The sequence below is a fragment of the Alligator mississippiensis genome, chromosome 3 (genome assembly GCF_030867095.1).
Source record: "Alligator mississippiensis isolate rAllMis1 chromosome 3, rAllMis1, whole genome shotgun sequence".
Lineage (NCBI taxonomy): Eukaryota > Metazoa > Chordata > Crocodylia > Alligatoridae > Alligator > Alligator mississippiensis.
In genome coordinates, this window is record NC_081826.1 from 153,492,030 (window position 1) to 153,513,433 (window position 21,404).

General features: G+C 47.2%; 1 protein-coding gene across 2 annotated transcripts in view; it reads right to left on the reverse strand.

The window, feature by feature from the left end:
• LOC102563711 (purpurin) overlaps positions 1–20,284 on the reverse strand; it is a 53,204-nt gene extending 32,920 nt beyond the window's left edge. Inside the window, exon 1 of one of the 2 annotated variants that reach the window (XM_059724547.1) lies at positions 20,130–20,284. The gene's annotated coding sequence lies outside the window, so the exon portion shown is untranslated. Of the gene's footprint in view, positions 1–16,972; positions 17,227–20,129 lie in introns of those variants that run through there. The other variant, XM_019490829.2, reaches the window with a different exon arrangement.
• Positions 20,285–21,404: the final 1,120 nt, after the last annotated feature.

A 21,404-nucleotide genomic window follows, 5' to 3' on the forward strand; every position in this document is an offset into this window, starting at 1 on the left:
GTGCTTTAATACACATTAGCTTATTTTAATGGTTATTAAAGCATCACGTAAAAAATCATGCCTTTTATTTAATGTGCATTAAAATAGGCTAATGGGGTGTGTGTCGATGAAACAGGGGCCCTAAATTAAAGTGGTGGGTTTTAAAAAAATACCGCTTCAATTTAGGGCTGACACCCTGCTGACTTACCTGCCTCTCCAGTGGGGAGGGTGAGCTGCTGGCAGGTGGAGCGGTCCCTGGGCTGCGAGGGGGGCTGGTGCTTCCCTCTGCAGCAGCTGCAGCCCCGAGGTGACACCTGCCTGCAGGCACCCAACTCAGGCAGTCACGGGGGGCACTGCAGCTGTGGAGGGAAGCACCAGGCCCCCGTGCAGCTCAGGCAGGCAGGAAGGCTCCAGGGGAGGAAGAAAAAAAAAAGATCAGGCTTGCTGCTTTTCTTGGGCAGAACTGCTTTCCTGGGCTGCTGTCAGGCTGCCTGCAGGGCTTCCTGCAGAGCCGTGGAGCTGCACAGAGCCTGGTGCTTCACTCTGCGCCTGTACAGGAAGCAAAACTAAAACTCCTCGAAGGATTTTTAGTTTGCTGTGCCCCAAGTCATTTAAGGCGTGTTATGCTGCCAAATTTCCTATAGCAGCTGGAATTAATGTGCAATCCGCAGCCGAGGTATGCAAACACTGATACCGTTAAAGCAGTGCAAAAGCATTTAGCCCATTTTAAAGTGTCATGCAAACATGCCTCTCGCTTCGTCTATACATGGCCATGTGCATTTAGCGTCACTTAAAAAGTGTGCACTTTAGTTAACGTGCATTAAGACAGACTAATGTGCATTTTCCTAGTACCTCACAATAGATACTGCTGTTTTTTCATTGTGTTTTTCATCTTAACTTTTGTTATGGCTTTTGCTAGCATGAATTTTGGATCTAACTGTAGTTGTACTGAGAAGCTTACACTTCTGATGCTTGAAATAGTCCCCTCTTATGAGTTGTGCTTTCAAAACTCCATAACTTCAGTGTTCAGCAAGAGCATGAACTCAAGTAATAAAAGATGTAACTGTTTCCTCTGGTTCCTGGTATCTCGCGTTAAATTTGGCCCATTGTACATAATATTTATTTTCCCTATGAAATAGGCATCAAAAGCCTCTTTCACTTTTTTGTAGTCTTTCTTTTCCTCTTCAGTAAAAGGGGGCCCGGGGGGGGGGCACATACACTATCATCTTTAGCTTTTCCATGGCAAAGATAAGGGCATTTACCTAGTATTCCTATGTTCTTTCTGATACATCTGGAGCCATACAGAACCACTCAAATGCTCTGATTCAGCAAGACCAACTGCTTGCATTCCCATAGTCAAACTTCTCTAGCAGAGCCATCTGTGTTACAGCCTCCATAGCTGCACTGGGCTTTCAGCCTGTCTCCTCCCAGCTGTAGTGCACGTAGGGAGTCAGGGAGAGACTATTTGCACTCCTGCAGTTTGGGGCTCCTCTTTTTCCCTTCCCCTGCACCAAAGAGAGGAATCAGGCCCACTTCTGACACCATGTGGCATGAGGGAGACAGACACATGAAGTCATAATGTGGGTTGTAATCTGGCTCCCACTCCCAGGGATTGTCCCACATTTATTAGAGTCCACCTCGTATGGTGTCCCACCTAGTCTAATGGGTGTAGAGGGCCCGGATTCTGTGATCATGCCACAGGACCAGCTTTATAGTTGGAAGAGACAATGGATGTTAACATTCAATAAATAAAGAGAAGTAATTACTGTCATGACCCAAAGGTCTGATTTTTTGTGTGTGCTTCGGCACTAAGAATTATCCCCGTGGGTTTACGGCTTCATTGCACGGAGGAGTTCTGCTGCGCAGAGAACCTGCGTGCAAAGGAGTGTTCCCACCACTTTGCAGCTGTCTTTGCAGGGTGCATTTTCTTTGCAACACAGAAATGCACGGTGCAAAGAGTTCCTGCTCGTCGTATGCAAATTCGTGCCCCGCAATTGGCTAGTGCTAAATTATTCACACGTGGCGGCTAGCGATTGGCCTGCTAGCCATATAAGAGGCTTGAGCAGTTTCCGCCCAAGCCGAAGAGGACTCCACATCCATCTCGTGGGGACTCTGGGTGTGCGCGGCAGGGTAATAGAAACCCTGTGTGTTGCTCAGAGGAGTTTGGCTGCCTGATCCACCTCCCACCTCTTCCCGTCTTCGAACGGAGCCTACTATAAGACGTATCAACGAGTTTTATGCGCGCTTGTCCTGGACATCCGGAGTTCTGTCTGCGTGGAGCCTAGCAAGCTCCACGTGATTGTTCGTGTTCTGTCTGCGTGGAGCCTAGCAAACTCCACGTGTGTTCATGTTTTCTGTTGTAACCGCAACTCAAGCAAGTTCTCAGCCTGCACCGTGACCATCTCGGTGTAAGTAAACAATCTTAAAATCAACCGTTACGTGTCTGTGCCTAATTCTAGCTCGGCGCCCACCCTCTCCGACCCGGCCTGCCAGGGCTGCTGGACACAGCCCGCGTGCAGAGCGACGAAAAGGGCCCGGGGTCCGACCCGGCCCGCACAATTACCAGGTTAGTCTGAACTTTGACAAGAAGGCAAGACAGACTAACTCATTCAGAGAGGCCTGAGTAAGCTGTAGCCTACAAAAGCTTGTGCCTTTCTAAGTTAATTTATAATGCACTGCTCTGCCCTCATCCAATAAATAAGTTGTGCTTCTTGTAAGTGCTGGGCAGGGACTTTTAGGTATGGTTGTGAAGGGGAAAAACAAAATGGTTCCAGTCTGCCATTTTGTTTGTGAGCGAGTCATGTAGCCAGGTCATGACCTTGCTGTTACAGACTGGTTTAAACTAGTTTTTTTCTCCAGTAACAAGTTGAAGACATGTGCAGACTTGTCTGCGTCATGGCTAATGTTGATAGGTTTATACTGTTGCTATGCTTATGATGTCACATTTTCTGTATTACCCCCTCACTGCCTATGTTCAGAGTCAGACCTCATGGCAAAATTCTGAATTCATGTAGGACGCTGACCAGGAATGCTTTCTTTAATAAACTAAGTCTTAAAACTTCAGTTGGCCTGTTTGTCTCAGCCTCTGCCCAACAAACCCGGGGACGAAGTTTTCCCCCACAGTTTTCTGGTGTCAACAGTGGGATGCAGCGGAACACCGAGTTGGCAGCTTGAACAGTCTGAGGACACAACTGACACCCGTGGCGCCAAAACTCAGAGGTAAGAGATCCTAATTAAAAAAATCTCACTTAACGGGTCTCAGTGTTCCCTAGCCTGGACAAGTAACGTCTTCTCGGTGGTAAGCGCTCCCTACGTTACCTTTATAAGTATAAGACTTAGTTTATTTTATCTGACTGACTGAAAGATACTTTATTTGAAACTGACTGAAAGATTTGAATCTGACTGACTTGGGATCCTGACAGGTAGACTGTTCTGATTTTGTCTGGGGACGCCTAGACTTTTCTCTGTTTATCCCTTCACTCCTCTAACAGTCTGTCTGTCCTGATAACTCTGATTTATATTTGAGAGATTGTCTTGTGTCCTTCCCTTGTGTCTGGTTCACGGGCAGCCGCCCCAAGTTGGCCGCTTGCGAGCCAATCTTGAAAGCAAGGGCTCGTGTTCCAGTTTGTGCATCCTTTTGTGTCTCTGGCACCGGGCATTGCTCTGATGGACCCATTTCCCCTTCCTCTTGTGTCTCAGGAAATCTCTTCTAGTTTTGTTATATTATCCTGGCAATGGGTCAAGGATCCTCTTGCCCAGACCCAAAAACACCTTTGGGGTATATGTGTAAGGAATATGGAACTAAATTGGGTCCAAAGAAGCAAAAGTGCTTAGTTAAATTGGCACATGCTTGGAATGGTTATACCTATGAAAACCCTGGGTTACAGTTTCCTGATAAAGGAACCTTTGATCGCAATAAATTAAATTACCTGAGGGGATTCTTAGAGATACCTAAGCCAAAGCAGATGAAATATTGGTACCTATGGGATAATGAAGCTTCAAAAAGAAAACAAAAGTCTATTGAGACTAGTCTCAGAGACTCTAAGGATACATTAAAAAGGCAATTGGCTACATTAAAGGAGGAAAAATTGTCTCAGCCTCCTATAAAAGAGAAAAACCCTAGCATTCCACCAGCTCCAAATTGCCCTCCAACATATAAAAACCTTTACCCTATTATGTCGGCGCCCAACGGTACCTGCACCCAAGAAGATACAGAAGACCTACTAGATTCCTGGGTACCTAGTCCTGTTCCTCCTCCTCCTGCCCAAATAGTCAACCCTACTCCTCCTGCTGCTGCAGCTAGCTGTTCACCTACAGAGCCACCAGCAAGCCTGTTTCCCCCCCCAGCTTCAATTAATTTAGACTCTGATGATGATGACCTAGCTAGTATGCGAGAAGTTAAGAAAAATTTAAAGTCTGAATTAAGACCCTTATACGAGGTGAAGAATATCCAAAGAGGTTCAAATGGGCAGACTGTAATAACCCTATATGCCCAAGAGGGAAGAAGATTGATTGTGACCACCTTCGGAGACCTGCAGTATTTTAAGTCAACTGTTCTCTGCCCATTGAGACAATACCCGCCTCAAATACCAGGAGGCCAACGGACTGTAGTTCATGTCCCTTGGACTGCTAGCGATATCACTACCTTTTGTAATACCTTTCCAAAACTCAGAGAAAGCCCTTCTGATTTTAGAGATAAGTTGCAGCAGGTCTTTAGTATTTACAATCCCACTGTGTCTGATGTAAAGTGGCTCTTAAATAGTCTGTTAAATCCAGAACAAAAACGACTCCTAATTGCAGAAACTAGGAATATTCCGGATGGCACCCCTTGGCCACAAAATGATTACAATTATGAAGAAAATCAAGGACTGCAAAATTTGCAAAATGCTAGAGCTACTTTGCTAAACGCCATTACCAGAGTAGCTCAGACTCATGTAGGTTGGACAAAAGTAGAAATTTGCAAACAAAATCCTGATGAGCATCCAGCCGATTTTCAAAATCAACTTTGTGCAGCAATCCAAAGACATACCAGCATTGATCCTGCTGCAGACAACATGCGAGGGTTGATAGTTACCACCTATGTAAAGAATTTACAGCCGAAGTTACAAGAAAAATTACAGCAGTTGGTTCTAGGCTGGGAAGGAAAACAAATGACTGAAATTGTTCAGGCATGTATCGATTTATGGGAACAACAGCAGGCGGAAAAGGAAAAAAGAAAAGAACTTAAGACTAACCTAATGGCTTTGAAAATTCAAAATTTAGAACAAAAACGGCATACTGATCCTCGCCCATACACCCAACCTCGCAAAGACTTTTATCCTGGGGCCCCAACGTCCGATCAGAGCTCTCACCCAATGGCATACGTCCATTAGGAAGTATTAAATGATGGTACAGACTGTGCTGTCTTGGTGGCGCACGGTTGCTTTTAGCAGCTATGTCACCGTAGCGACATGATATAGTAAGGTAGCTCATTGTTACAGTAATGTAGCATTGGCATCCTGGTATGTGCCCGTTGATGCCATAGTGACGAGTTATGTTGCCGTAGCACATCACTATAGCAATGTAGCATCATGTGTAGATGCACCCAGTATGTTTTTAACAGGCTCTCCTCAATCCTTTGCTATGTGTAGGGTAGGTCATGTCTGACTAACCTCATCTGCTTCTACGACCAAGTTACTCACCACCTGGATAAGGGAGATGAGGTTGACATCATTTACTTGGACTTTGACTTGGTGTCCCATGAAGCTTTTGAGGTAAAACTAGGGGACTATGGGCTCAAGAATTCAACAGTCAGATGGGTGGGAAACTGGCTGTGGGGTCAGACCCAGAGAGCACTAACAGACAGATCTGTGCTGACCTGGTGGAAAGTAGCCAGTGGGGTCACCCAGGGTTCAGTACTTGTACCAGTGCTTTTCAACAGCTTCATCAATGATCTGGATGTGGGGGTGAAGAGCACACTGGCAAAGTTCACTGATGACATTAAGCTGTGGGGAAGTGCAGCCATGCTTCAGGGTAGGCCAATAATCCAGGTGGACCTAGACAGATTAGTTAGATGGAAGGACCAGAACCAGATGCTGTTCAACACTGAGAAGCTTAAAGTGCTCCATCTGGGGCGGAAAAATCTGCAACAAACCAACAGGCTCAGTGGTGTTACACTAGCTAGCACCACGTCCAAAAGGGACCTGAGGATCAAAATTGACTGTAAAATGAATATGAGCCACCAGTGTGATGCTACAGTTAACAGAGCATACAATAAGCTGGCATGCATCAACCAATGTATCTCAAGCAAAACTAAGGAAGTTATTCTCCCACTCTGCTTGGCACTGGTGAGGCTGCTGGAGTAGTGCATCCAGTTCCAGGCATCAGACTTCAAGAAGGATGTGGAGAAGCTTGAGAAAGTCCAGAGAAGAACCACTCGTATGATTAGAGGTTTGAAAAGCAAGCTGTATGAGGAAAGGCTGACAGATATGGGACTGGTCAGCCTAGAAAAGAGAATACTTTGGGGGGATTTGGTGGCAGTTTACAAATATATCAGGGGTGAGCATCAGGGGCTAGGTGAATAACTATTTACTAAAGTGCCTCAGGGGAAAACCAGGAGCAGTGGTCATAATCTAGAAGAAGGTTTCAGACTGGATATAAGGAAAAACTTCTTCACAGTTCATATGACCAGACTCTGGAATAGACTCCCAGGGGGGAGGGGGGTGCCAGCACCTACCCTGGAGATCTTCAAAAGGGGAGTGGATGCACACCTTGCTGGGGTATTTGACCAGAGTAGGGGGGGATAGACCCGACTATCTCACGAGGCCCCTTCCAGCCCTAAACTTCTGTGAATCTATGAATCTGTGTAGGGTTTTCTCAGCTGCAGAGTAGAATTTGTTTTCTGATGCTGCAGTTGGTTTATGTTTTTCTACCTGTTTATCTCCATCAGAAACAAATCCTGGACATTTTACCTTCTTAATGGTATCCGAAAGCTTCTTTGTTTTCTTAATGAAACATTTATCTCTAAACTTTATATAAGGATCCTTTGCATGTTCTCTGAATGAAAGCAGACTTTCAGCAACCTCTCTTAAGACACATCACTTGCTCATGAAATTGTAAAGTTGCATCTGACTGAATGTCATATACAGGTTCCCTCTCCCTTCCATGAACTGGAACACACAGGAAACATGTGATTCAATATTTGAGGCCGAACTCCCAGGCAACTCATGGTGAGTGGAGGTTTCTGTCAGACCCTGTTAATTTTCAGAATGTGTTGCTTATTGAGAGAATGTAATGATAAACAAGTTCCCATTCATTAACATATTTTAATATTGTTAATGAACATATTGCCCAGTCTGTCCAATTACTTCTACCAGGACTTTTTTGAGATCTCTGAATAGTTTGTTCCAGCTTCATATCAGGAGAAATTGCACAGAATTACCTGCTCTGTTGTCAGACAATAAAACAGCCATCTAAAATGTTTTGGTACACGTCTGCATGTCGTGCCTGGAGATCTTTCATATTTTCAGGGTACCAAGATGCATGGCACAAGTAATTAATGCCATCAAATTCTCTAAACGTAGAGAGGAGGCTCTGTACAGTTTGAAGATGTGATTCCCAATCACCCCCTTTATCAGTGGCTACCAGATTTTTGATCATCTGAGCTATCTCAAAGAAACCATCCTAATACTTGCACATCTCAGATTTCATAGTTTCATAGATTTCATAGATTTCATAGACATTTGGGCTGGAAGGGACCCTGGAGGATCATCAAGTCCAGCCCCCTGCCCCAGGGGCAGGAATTCAGCAGGGATCATAGGATCTCAGCAAGATAAACATCCAAATGTGTCTTGAAGGCGTTCGAAGTGGGTGTTTGAACAGCCTCCAGTGGCAGTCTATTCCAAACCTTGGGGGCTCGGAGAGTAAAGAAGTTCTTCCTTATGTCCAGCCTGAATCAGTCACAACAGAGTTTATGACTGTTTGATCTTGTCATCCCTTGGGGCGCTCTGGTGAACAGACATTCCCCCAGATCCTGACGAGCACCCCGATAAACTTATAGGTGGCCACCAGATCACCCCTGAGCCTGTGCTCTTCCAGGCCGAAGAGTCCCGTGACTCTCAGCCTCTCATCATAAGGCCTGTTTTCCTGACCTCTGATCATGTGCGTGGCTCTCCTCTGGACTCTCTCAAGCTTCTCCACATCCTTTTTGAATTGTGGAACCCAAAACTGGACGCAGTACTCCAGCTGTGGCCTCACCAAGGCCGAGTACAATGGGAGAATGACGTCCTTGGATTTGCTTGAGAAGCATTTATAGATGCAAGCCGGCGTTTTGGTCGCTTTACTAGCCGCAGCATCGCACTGCAGGCTCATGTTCATCTTGTGGTCAATCATGACCCCCCAAGTCCCTTTTGTTCGTAGTGTTAGCCAGCAAAGCACTGCCAAGTCTATAAGCATGCTGCAGGTTTTTCCTCCCAAGGTGGAGAACCTTGCATTTTTCGGTGTTAAACACCATCAGGCTCTCATCTGCCCATTTCCTGAGTCTGTCAAGGTCTGCCTGGATCACCCTCCTGTCCTCAGGTGTGGATGCTTTACCCCAGAGTTTGGTGTCATCGGAGAACTTGGCCAATCCGCTTCTGATACCAATGTCCACATCATTAATGAAGATGTTAAATAGCGTAGGCCCTAGGACAGAGCCCTGAGGGACCCCACTGGTCACAGGACACCACAACGACTGACTTCCATCAACCACCACCCTCTGGGTCCTACCATCGGGCCAGTTCCCCAGCCAGCAGATCGTGGTGTGGCTGAGGCCACAGTTAGCCAGTTTTACTAAGAAGTGATCATGGGATACCAGATCGAAGGCTTTTTTAAAGTCATGATATACAACATCAGTCTCTTCTCCCTTGTCCAGGTGATAGGTCACCTGGTCGTAGAAGGAAATGAGATTGGTCAAGCAAGACCTACCCGCAACAAACCCATGCTGGGTATCCCTCAGGATATTGCCATCAGCTAGTCTGTTAAGGATGGCCTCTTTGATAATCTTTTCCAAGACCTTCCCCAGGATAGAGGTTAGGCTGATGGGCCTGTAGTTTGCCAGATCCACTTTCCTCCCTTTCTTGAAGATTGGCATGACATTAGCCTTCTTCCAATTGTTGGGCACTTCACCAGAGCACCAGGAGTTCTCGAAGATCCATGCCAGGGGCTGAGCTATGATGCTAGCCAGCTCCTTGAGTACCCTGGGGTGTAAACCATCAGGGCCGGCTGACTTGAAGGTATCCAGCTTGTCAAGGTGTTCCTTCATGAGGACAGCTTCTATGGAGGGTAAGGAATCTCCCTCACCCGGGCCTCCCTGACCCACAGTGGGCATGGGCGTCCCATGGGACTGGTGAAAAACTGATGCAAAGTACCCATTTAGCAAGTTTGCTTTTTCCTGGGCATCAGCTGTCAGTTGTCCCATCTGGTTTAACAGGGGTCCAATGTTGCCCTTGCTTTTCCTCTGGCTCCCCACATATCTAAAAAAGGACTTTTTATTCTCTTTGATATTTATAGCTAGCTGGAGTTCCATCGCAGCCTTGGCTTTCCTGGTTTGCTCTCTGCAGGTCCAGACCTGAGCAGAGTATTCTTCCTTGGTGGTGGTTCCAGTCCTCTATCCTTTGTAAGTCTTCCTTTTAAGACACAGGAGGTCCGCTAGTTCCCTGGAGAGCCAAGGGGGCTTCTTTGCCCGTTTGCTGCCTTTCCTCCGAGATGGGATGGACTTTGCTTGCGCATCCAGGATTGCTCCCTTGAGGAGCAACCACTTGTCCTGAACTCCCCTCCCCTTTGGGTTGTGGCCGTTTAGGGTTTAACTGACAAGCCTCCTGAGCTTGCCAAAGTCAGCTTTCCTGAAGTCAAGGACTTCTGCATTACTGACTGACTTGCCAGCTTTACGACAGATGGTAAAGGTGATCAGCTCATGGTCACTGTCACCCAGCTTCCTTTCAATAGTTAGGTCACTGATTAGGTCGTCCCCAGTTGCCAGTACGAGGTCAAGCAGCACTTTACCTCTCGTTGGCCCATAGACTTCCTGCATCAGATAGAGTCATCCACGCATGAGAGAAAGCTTTGCGACCACTCGGATTTGGCTGAGCGCTCCTCCCACGAGATGTCTGGGTAGTTAAAGTTTCCCATGACAATCATGTACCGGGAGTGCGTGGCCTCAGCTAATTCAGTGGCAAACTCCTGGTCAAGGTCTTGACCCTGGGTAGGGGGTCTGTAGTAGACTCCCACCATAGTATCCCCTGTGCCGTGTTCCCCATGGATTTTAACACAGAGGGTCTCAAGCCATCCCTCGCGGGTGCCAATGTCAGCTTGCAGGGATACATAGCTCTCCTTTCCCTTTTTGTCCGCTCGATCCCTCCTGTACAGGGTATAGCCATCTATATCTGTGGCCCAGTCATGGGTGGAGTCCCAACAGGTCTCCATTATCCCTATGACATCATAGTTATTTAAGTTTAGCAGGAGGACAAGTTCCTCCTGTTTATTCCCCAAGCTCCTGGCATTTGTGTATAGGCATGCAAGTGTCCCCTTGGGGGCCCTTGTCTTGCCCACAGATTGTTCCAGGGCTGGGGCAGGGGTGGGTTCCTTTATATGCCTTGGCCTGCCAGCTTTGCAAGTGTTGCTCAGTGGGCCAGCAGTGGCAGTAGTCCCTCCCATCCCCTGGTGGGCTTAGTTTAAAGCCTGGTGGAGCAGGTCAGCCAGTCTGGCTGAGAAGAGCCTCCTCCCCAGCGGGGAGAGGTGGAGACTGTCCCTTCCCAGCAGCTTGCTGCCTCTCTCACCAAAGAGCAGACTGTGGTTATGGAAGCCAAAGCCTTCCTGATGATACCAGCACCGCAGTCTTTTGTTGACTACCTGGATCCTCCTCTCCCTCCTTAGCCCATAGCCTGAGACTGGGAGGATGGAAGAAAACACCACCTGTGCCCCCAGACCCTTAAGTCCCGCTCCCAAATCCCTGTAGTGCCTCATGACCTAGCTGGGAGCACTCAGAGCCATGTCATTGGTGCCCACATGGATAAGGAGCATGGGATAGTGGTCAGTGGGCTGGAGGAGTTTAGGGATCTTCTCCTCAATGTCTCAGATGTGATCTCCCGGGAAGCAGCAAACTTCTCGGGCTAAGGGGTTGGGGCGGCAGATTACCACCTCAGTCCCCCTCAGGATGGAGATGTTAGGGACTGGAAGGGACCTTACAGATCATGGGGTCCATCCCCACTGCAATTGGGCAGGAAAGACTGCTGGGGTCAGATGACCTCAGCAACGTGGGCATCAAGACACGTTTTGAAGATCGGCAGGGTGGATGACTGTACCACCTCTGGGGGGAGCCTGGTCCAAACCCTCGGCACTTGACTTGTAAAGAAGTTTTTCCTTATCTCTAGTCTGAAGCAATCTTCTCTCACTTTGTACCCATTGTTTCTTGTCCTCCCCTTGGAGGCCTTGGTGAATAGATGCTCCCCCAGTCCCTGATATACACCCCTGGTATACTTACAGGCTGCCACCAACTCCCCTCTGAGCCTTATCTTCTCCAGGCTGAACAGGCGCAAGTCTTTCAGCCTCTCCTTGTATGACCTGGTCTCTAGGCCTCTAATCATGCATGTGGCCCTCCTTTGGACTATCTCAAGCTTCTCCACATCCTTCCTGAAGTGCGGTGCCCAGAACTGGGTGCAGAACTCCAACTTCAGTCTCACCAAGGCTAAGTAGAGCGGAAAGATGACATCCTTAGCATTGCTTGAGATGCCTCAGTAGATGCATGTCAGTGTTTGCTTAGCTCTGCCAGCTATGACATCGCATTGGTGGCTCATGTTCATTTTGTGGTCCATCACAACACCCAGGTCTCGTTCAGTTGTGGTGCTGGCCACAGGAAGTGCTGAAAGCCTTGTAATCTTCATAGAGATAATTAATTATCAGTAAACGGCGTTCATAGGTGTCCTGAGACGTCTTTGCATCCTTATTTCTGAGAGATGTCTTCAGTTCTTGTGCATTTTTAAGGACTGCAGAATACTTGTCAAAAAGAGTGATTTTCCAGAAGGTATCCCATTTTAGTTTTTGTATGACTTCTGACAAGATGAGAAATCCCTTGAATGACCTCACATAGTGTCTACCTTTCATAACTGATTCTACAACTTTAACACCAGATATACCACATTCCACCAAAGCATCCTGAGCACCACTCTCATGCAGGTATGTCCCAATAATGTGCATGAAAACCAGGGGTGACTGGTGCCTCCTGAGTCTAGTGGAGGAGGAGGGGAGGGACACAATTTTTGGGTGGGCCCGGGGGCAGGCCAAAAGCCTCATATCCACTCCTGTACTCAGTGCTGGATTATGGCAGGGTGGGGCCCTAAACTAGGGGTTCCCAACCTTTCTATGCTGCGGCCTGGCAAACTGCAGACAGGAAGTGGCCGGGCTGGCAAACTTCAGACCACCAGCCAGAATGCAGGTAAAGCTACCTCCAGCCCCTGGGTGGTGGTGGGGAGAGGTGGGCCCAAACGTCAACCACGGCTGCCACAGGCCCTGCAGGAGGAGCCGCAGCCTCTCCGCCTGGCTTTGTGGGGCCACAGTTTGCCATCCTGAGCAGTGCTGAGTTGGGGGCCAATCGCAGGGTGGGCACGTGTGATGATAACTTTAGTGCAATGAAAATTTCCCATCATTGGAACAATGTCTGTAAACTGTGATGGGTTACATATTATTATATCTGTGATTTTATGAAATACTCCCTTATTATAAAAGACAAGCAGAGATATCTGATCCAGTTAAAAGCAAATGATTTGAAGGTTTTTAAGGGCTGTATAAACTGTTGCATAATGTGTAACAGGTTTTGGAATTACTGGCAGGAAACCAATATGCATCAGTGGCATTTTTGCTCTTAATAATAAAGCACAACATCCAGCCCATGTAGGAGTGGGTGTGGCTGATGAGCTTTCACCTGGAATCCCACTCTTCACCAGTCATGATCTGAAGTGAGGGGTTTTTTCCAGCCATTATGAAATGGGTGATATAGGATCTGAAACAATAGCATTTAGGGATGATGTACTTTCATGTGAAAGTATTTTAGATGTCCCCTTCTCACACTCCTCACCATCACTTTCATCACTGCTGTTCTCTGACACATCTTCTGACTGATCATGATGGTGTTCCTCAGACATCACATTGGATATTAACACTTCCTTACTTACACTGAGTAGCACTGAGAAAAATGTTACAAGTTCATTTGGCAGTTGAGTTCTTAGCCATGCTGGCCTCAGTTCTTCACAATCACAGAGCCTATCTTCTAGTCTAGAATCTACTTTCTTAAGGGATTAGCCCATATGTCCTTCACTGCTGTTTTAATGTGCTTAATAATTTACTCTGGTGTTAGTTTCTCAGAAGCACCATTATAGGCTCATTTTTGCAGTCCGATTAATTGAAACATAGCCCATCTCCATGGCACTTTTGTAAATGCATCTTCACTTCATTATTCCTTATGCCAAATCATTTACAAGATCTCTTACTTCAGAAAGTGTGAAACGGTAAGCATCTTTCAATATAGGCCCCAAAATTTCATTTGCTTTCTCAAAAGCTGTATCCTTAAGAGAAGGTGTTTTCTGGGTAACAGACTGCTTCAGAGTGTTGTATTTCTTCAAGTACAGTTCCAGGCATACTTTGTGATAAAGTACATCTGTTCCAAACACTTGGGATTCTGATTCCAGGTCTGCACCTCAAGAGATGAAGAGCAGTTGCCAAAGCCCTTTGTATTTCCCAGATGTGGAACTTCTCTTTTATTTTGTTATGGCTTTGTTGGCCATATATAACACAAGAAAGATTTGCCGATGATTTATATGAAGATGGAGGTGCTCTTGGTTGCATGTAAGAATGGGTTCTTCATTGTGTCCTCTCTTAAGAAGAACAGCTGCTAGTAGATTGACGGTCATCTTCTTCTGAGCACAAGGTGGCCTTTTCTAGACCTTTTTTCAATGTATATTGCTTATAACACTGGTTATTTACCCAATACACAAATTCGGTATCGGTCAACACTTGTCTCATTCTTTTTGTGACAATATTGTTCCTAATCATTTCTGCTTCCATAATTTGTTTTCTTCCATTTGAAGTTGCAGTAGTTTTTTGATCATTTTCAGCCTGACAGAGAATGCACTTGCTTAAATCAACATGACATTCTTCTCATGATTTCCCAGGAATTGCAATTCTTCTCCCCACAGGTTCTACCATGGTCTCATTGTATTTCAATCAGACTTCAGTTTGAAAAACAGATGACAAAAACAGTTACTTGTGAGTTTGGCTGCAAACATAATGACTCAATAAAAAAATTAAACCCATTAAATGACTGTTAATACAGTAAAAGTAGCTGGTTATTAAAATAATACACAGTGTAAATAAAAGAGTACACAATAAATTGTGCATTCAATGCCTTTTATTTATGTAACCCTTGGTGTGTGATGCTACCCACAGCCGTGTCCAGATGCTTGGGACCTGGGGTGCCAGGTAGTTTTATCCCTGCTCAGTTCACCTACGAGTGGCCACAGGCTTCTTGAGAGGAGAGACTCCCTTTCACAATAAAGAGACCTTGAAGACTCAGGAGTAACTATTAACAGAAATTTAATTATATACAGAAAATAATTGCTATATGCAAGCGAAATACTAACTACTATCAGTGCAATACTCTACTTATAATACACAAGGTTGGGTTTATACAAAAAAATAACAGCTGATAACTATTTACACTTAAAGGGTGGTCAAGATAACAAATGTAAAACCAATAACTTATGCACTATGTTAAATACTCATTGTATTAATCCCCTAATTAATTATATACAACTAATGGCCACCGTGCACTCCTCTCTGTTTCTGTGTTATACAAATAGACTTTTTGCCTATTTCTTTTAGTCTTATGTATTTTCTTGAGTTTTGCATTGCCTTAAGAAACTCCATTTTGTATTGCTTTGTAGTTTGACACAAGTGCTCGACCTTTGTATGTGTGAAAGTGTGGGTGAGAGTGTGTCTGTGGAAAAGGAAAACATCAGCTGGCAACTAGATGAAGAATGCAGACAGATAAAAGACCAAAACCAGAAGAATCCTCCCCAGAACAGCAAGAGAACAACGGCAATCAAGGAAGAACACAGTGATAACACAGCAACAGCCCAGAGGACTGGGTGAATTGACAAGGCTATAAAAGATGGGGTGAGACATATCAATTTTGGGTCTTGTTCTGCATGTCATCCTGGAGCATTGGTTCATCTGATGAGATGGACTGGCAGGAGCCCAGCTCCTATTCATGATCAACCGGGCTGGCCACTAAGTTGATCTGAGCACTGATAAGACTAGTAACGTATACCAGCACAGAACAGAAATTGGGGTATGAATGTGTGTGGGTGTGTGTGTGTGTGTATGTGTGTGTTAGTTAAGCGCTTAATTGATAAACGTAGCATCTTGCCTTATCCTCCCTCATAAGGTCTCGCTCCTAATTTGACCAATTGGCAATTTGTGTAACATTTAAGTGGTGGAGAATTGCAAAAGGAGGGATACAGAAAAATCTGTGTTTATTGTTCTTTGGTGTCTTAATCAATAAACATGGTATCTTGATTTCTCCTCCCTCATAAGGTCTCGCTTGTGATTTGAGCATTTGGCAATTTGTGTAACGTGCACAGCCTCTCCAAGCCCACAGAGTTATTACACAATTGAGCCACAGAGGGAGAACAAACTACCACCACAAATCAGGCAGCACTTATGGGCTCACTTCCCCCTTTAGGCACTCAGGCACACAGATGCTTACCTTCAAGTTGCGCTTCCCTGGGCCTTAACCCACACTGGCATCCTGGGACCTTTCCCTAGCTGGTGTCTCTTTACACCCAGCTGACCCAGTCCTGCCACAGTCCTTTTCATGACCACTCACACAGGGGTTCTCTTACATTCTTACCGACCGCCCCCCACAAGTCTCCAAGCCCAGCAAGGAATCACTACCCGCTCTCTAGGAGTTTCCTGGAGCTGTGTCCCCACCCTAAGGGATTTTTTTAGCTACTCATGAACTTCACCTGCTCATTCTAGGGGTCTGTTCTCTTTTGCCTGACCCTTCAGGCTCTCCATTGGCCTGTGGCCCACCCATGAGGGGCCCAGCAGGCAGCTGCAGGGTGGGACCATGCTGCAGGCTCTTCTCAGCCCTTGTCACACAGTGCACGCCTCTCTCTCTCCACCCTGGGAGAGGGGAGACACTCTGGTCTTAAGGGGAGCCACCTAGCCAATCCCTGGGCTGGAATTTTCCTGGGCTTCCTAACTGTTTTTTTTAATCTTGCATCCCCTTGCTCGAGATCATACTAAATTACAAATATGGTGTCCCTGATGGGAGATGGGGAGGTGTCATACTATTCTTAGCAGAGGAGCTACCAGCCACCAAAGAGTGATTGTCAGCATGTTCTAATATGGCACCCTCCCAAAGGCAAGGGGGGCACATGCCCCCCACCCCCCGCAACTTTGCATGGGTCAAGGGCAGGACACAGCTGCGAGCTGGGTTCTGGCAGCTCCCAGCCTCCATGCCTTGCTGCCACTGCTTGGAAAGTGGTGTGGTGTGGCACCATGTGCCTCGCTGCAGTGGCAGGACTCACATGACACCGTGCCACTTTTGAAGCAGCGGCAATGAGGCACAGAGGCTGGGAGCAGGCAGATCCCAGCTTGCAGCTGCAACCCTCCCTTGCCTCATGCAAAGATGGGAGGGGCACATCCCCCCCCCCCCCCCCCTTGGCTCCCCAGTGCCACGCTGCATCTCTGGAGGAGCCGCCGGGCTCTAAATGTCCCATGACCTGGCCCAGCCGTGGTCCCATTCACTGTGAATGGGGCCCCAGCCAGGCTGGATCGTGGGATGATCCTCACAGTGCAGCATGGGGCAGGGGCAGTGGTGAATGATTCGCCCCTGCCCCTACCCCACTGCCTCCTGCACTGTGGGGTCTCAATCTGCCCCCCCCCACCCCCCCCAGCCCAGGTAAAGAAAGAAACTTACCTGCCTGCTGGGCTGGCTGCGATCCTGGCTGTGCAGGGTATCTGAGTGTGTGTGCCTCTCACCCCTGCCTCAGCAGCCTGTGGTTGGGCTAGCCTCTGGCCATACCTGCTGCCCCCTGTTTGGGGGGATGAGCCCAGTAAACCCCTACTTCCATTGCCTATGCTTCCCCTATCTCTTCTGCCTCCCCCACTCTCACTCAGCTCTCCCCATCCCTCACATGTCTCTCTCTTCCACTTGCCTCTCCTCCTTTCTCTCACTTCCCCCTCTCCCTATCTCACCTCCACTGCTCTCTCACTGTCTCCTCCCTGCCATCACCTCCCACTCCCCCTTACTTCCCCCCTATCTCCCACACCTCTCCCTCTCTCTCTCACATCCCCTTTTCTCCTTTGCTGTCCCATCTCTTGCTTCCCCCTCTCGTCTTCCTCTCTCTCACTTGCCTTCCCCCTCACTCTCTCACTGCCCCCTCTCTCTCTCGCTTCCCCCTCTCTTCCCCTCCCCCTCTCTTTCTTGCCTCCCTCCTCTCTTATCATCCCCCCTTTCACTCTTTCATTTCCCCCTCTCTCTCCCTCTCATCTCCCCCTCTCCCTATCAGCAGCCTGTGGCTCTCACCTCCCTCTCTCTCCCCTTCTCTCTTTCCTCCCCCTCCCTCTCTTTCTAACCTTCCCTCTCTCTCCTGGCTCCCCCTCTAACCCTCTCCCCCCATCTTTCTCTCTCTGGCTTCCCTGCTATCTCTGTCATGCCTCATGTCTCTCTCTGGCCTCCCCCTCTCATTCTTTTCCTGTCCCTGTCTCTCTCTCACCTCCCCCCCCTCGCCTCCCCACTTTCTTTCTCAGATTCCCCTCTCTCTTCTGCCTCCTCCCTCTCTCTCTAACATCTCCCCATCTTTTTCTCCCCTTCGCCTCTGTCTCTCTCCTTCTCTCTCTTCCCTGTTGCCTCCCCTCTCCCTATCTTGCATCCACTTCTCACTTCCTCTCTCCTCCACCTCTATCACCTCCCCCACTTTCGCTCACCTCCCACTCTCTCTCTCTCCCTCTCTAGCTTCACCATCACTCTCTCTATGGCATCCCCCTCTATCACTCCTCCTCTCTCTATCACATTCCCCTCCTTCACTCAGCAGCCTCTTTCTCTCACCCCCCTTTCTCTCCCAGCTTCCCCTATATCCTTCTTGCTTTCCCCCCACCAGCCTCCCTGCTCTCTGCCTCTTGTCTCATGTCTCTCTATGGCCTCCCCCCTCACTCTTTTGCCTCCCAACTCTCTCTCTCCCCTCCCCCTCTCTTTCCTCCCCTTGTTTTTGCCTTTCCCCTCTCTCTCACAATCCTCCCTTTCTCTTTCCCACCTCCCTTTCTGTCTCTCTCACTTCCACCTCTCTCGATCACCTCCCACACTCTCTCTCTCCCCTCCCACTCTCTTTTACTTTGCCCTCTCTCTCTTGCCCCCATCTCTCTCTTGCCTCCCCACTCTCTCTCACATGCCTTCATCCCTCCTCTCTTATGCCTTCTCCCCATGCCTCCCTGTCTCTCTCTCTCTGTCTCTCATCCCTCACTCTTTCTAATGTCTCCCTCCCTCTCTCTCATGTTCCCCTCCTTCCCTCTCTCATGTCTCACTGTCTTTCTCTGTCTCTCTCATCCTCCCAATCTCTTTCTCATGACACCCTCAGTCCCTACATCCCTCCCTGACATACTTCCTTCCCTGTCTCTCTCTCAAATGCCTCCCTCCCTCCCTCCCTCCCTCTCTCTGTCTCAATCATACTTCTGCCTCTCTCTCTCTCTCCCTACCTCCCATGCCTCCCTCCTCTCTCTCACCCATGCCTTCCTCTCTCTCATGCCTGCTTAGCTCTTTCTCATTCCTCCCTCTCTCTCACTCACTCTTGCCTGCCTCTTTCTCTCTCTCTCTTGGTTCCCTCTCTCTTTCACCTCTCTCTCTCTCTCTCTCTCATACACTGTTCTTTCTCATGTCTCCCTCCCTCCCTCTCCCTCTCATGCCCCCATGTCTCTCTTATCCATGCCTCCTTCTCTTGATCTCTTTCATGCCTTCCTCTCACTCTCTCCTTCTCACTCATGCCTCCATCTCTCTCTTTCTCTCTGAAGCCTTTCTTTTTCTCTCTCCCTCATTCCTCTCTCCCTCTTTCTATCATGCCTTCTCTCTCTCTCCCTTCCATACCTCCATCTCTCTTCTTTGTCCCTCCCTCCCTCTGTCATGCATCACTCTCTATCTCCTCATCCCTCTCATGCTTCCCTATCTCTCTCACTCATGCCTCCTGATCTCTCTCTCTCTCTTGTCTCCCTCCTACCCTCCCACATACTTCCCTCCCTGTCTCTCAAATGCCTCCCTACCTCCATCCCTCCCTCTCTGTCTCTCTTATACCTTCTGCCTCTCTCTCTCTCTATCTTATGCCTCTCCCACTCTCTCTCTCATGCATCCCTCCTCTCCCCATTTCTCCCTCTTTCTCTTTCAAGCCTGCTTTTTCTCTTTCTTTCATTCCTCCCTGTCTCTTTCACTCCCTCATGCCTCACTCTCTCTGGCTCCCTCTCTCTTTCATGCCTCCTTCTCCTTCTCTTTCCCATGACTCCTTCTCTTTCTCTCTCTCTCATGCCTACCCCTCTCTGCCATTCCATCCTCTCTCTATCTCTTGCCTCCCCTTCTTTCTGTCTGTCTCTCTAAAGCCTCCTGTTCTCATTCTCTCTCTCTCCCTCATGCTTCCCTCTCTCTCATTCATGCCTCCTTCTCTCTATCATGTTCACTGTCTCTCTCATGACCCCATCTCTCTCTCTGTCGCATGCCTCCCTCTGTTGCTTTCTCTCATTCCTCCCTCTGTCACTTTCTCTGTCTGTTATCCATCATGCTCTCTCTTTCTCACGCCTCCCTCTCTCTCTCTCTCTCTCTCTCTCTCTCTCATGATGCACTGTTTATTTCTCTCTCTCATGCCCCTCTGTCTTTCTCTCTTTCATGCCTCCTTCTCTCCACCTCCCCCCTCTCTCTCGTGATGCTCTCTCTCTTTCTCTCTCTCTCATGCCTCCCTGTCTCCCCCTCTCTTTCATACCTCCCTCTCTCTCATGGCCTCCTCTTTATTTCTCTCTCTCATGCCTCCTTCCCTCTCTCACTCTTTCTCTCTCTCTCTCTCATAACAAATGGTTTTTTCAGATATCATAACACTGACCTTTGGTGGTACTGGCCTCAGATCCTCTGCTGGGTGTGTGGGATGTTAGTTTCTGGATTCCTTGTTGTTTGAACAGGAATTCCAAGGTTGCTCCTGTCTCCCCAGGGTGGCAATGCAAATGCACACTGTCTCTTTGTTTGTCCACTACTTTTGTAACTTTCTCATCTCAAACTGTCCAGTCCTCAAGTTTCTTACCTCATCTTTTTAGAGAAGATACTCCAATCCTATTCCATTTTTGGTTTCCTTTCCTTCTAGGGAAAGTACTGTACCTGGTTAGCCCACTGTACCAATCACAGCACTTACTTTTCCTAGTGCCTTATAAGGCACTCTGTACAATTTAATTGCTTAGTTCTGGGAAGGCCTAAAGTTATGCTAAGAGCCTGAGCATAACTCAGTTTGCCCGCTACACTCTACAGTCTTGCTGACCCATTAACTCCAGGCCATGTACTCTGTACAACTCCTGTGGCCATCCCTTAGTACAGGAAAAATATGATAATGTATACAATCAAAATCAAATCCCAGTAAAAGCAATAGTGCAAAAGCTGAATTATGGACAAGTGATGTAATTAACGTAAATAAAGCTAAAAAGAACTGGCTTTTCACTTCCTCTCTTATGGCAGCAGTAGGAAGTTCCATCCACCTAATCTTTCTGTCCCTGAGGCTTACAGTACAATTATTTAATATTGATATTCTATGTTAGAAAGTAGAAAACATAACACTTCCCATTTGTTGAAAATGACTGAAAGGATTTTCAGACATTGTTCTAATAGAAAAAGGTAACATTTGCAGATGTCACTAACATTGAGTGGCATTGTTGTAGTTTTTCAAGTTTTTCTTAACATGCAGACAAATATTTTATCTTCAGAAGGCAAGCTGTGGCTAAATGTTGTTACACACAGTTTTGCTGGGCACCAAGATTGTTTATTCTCCAAGTTGGAGTGACCAGAAACAATTTTTAAATTGAAGATGATGCTTCCCAGAAGCCAGCCATTCTGGGGGGTTGCAATCTCTACATGCTGGTTGACCAAGTCTGTTACAGAACTGGCATATGCGTGCAAATAAAACAAGTTACATTCTGCATATTATACCCACATCACTGTTTATCCCTTCACTGGAAAGTTGACCTGCAAGGTCCCATAAATCTGTCACCATTTGGTAGAGGGAAAACAGTATATTAACTAAAGCAGTCATATCATTGTGATATGATATGGTTTATACTGATCAATACAGAAAAAATATTTTTTAGTTGTTACTAGTATGCACTGATCCTAGGGC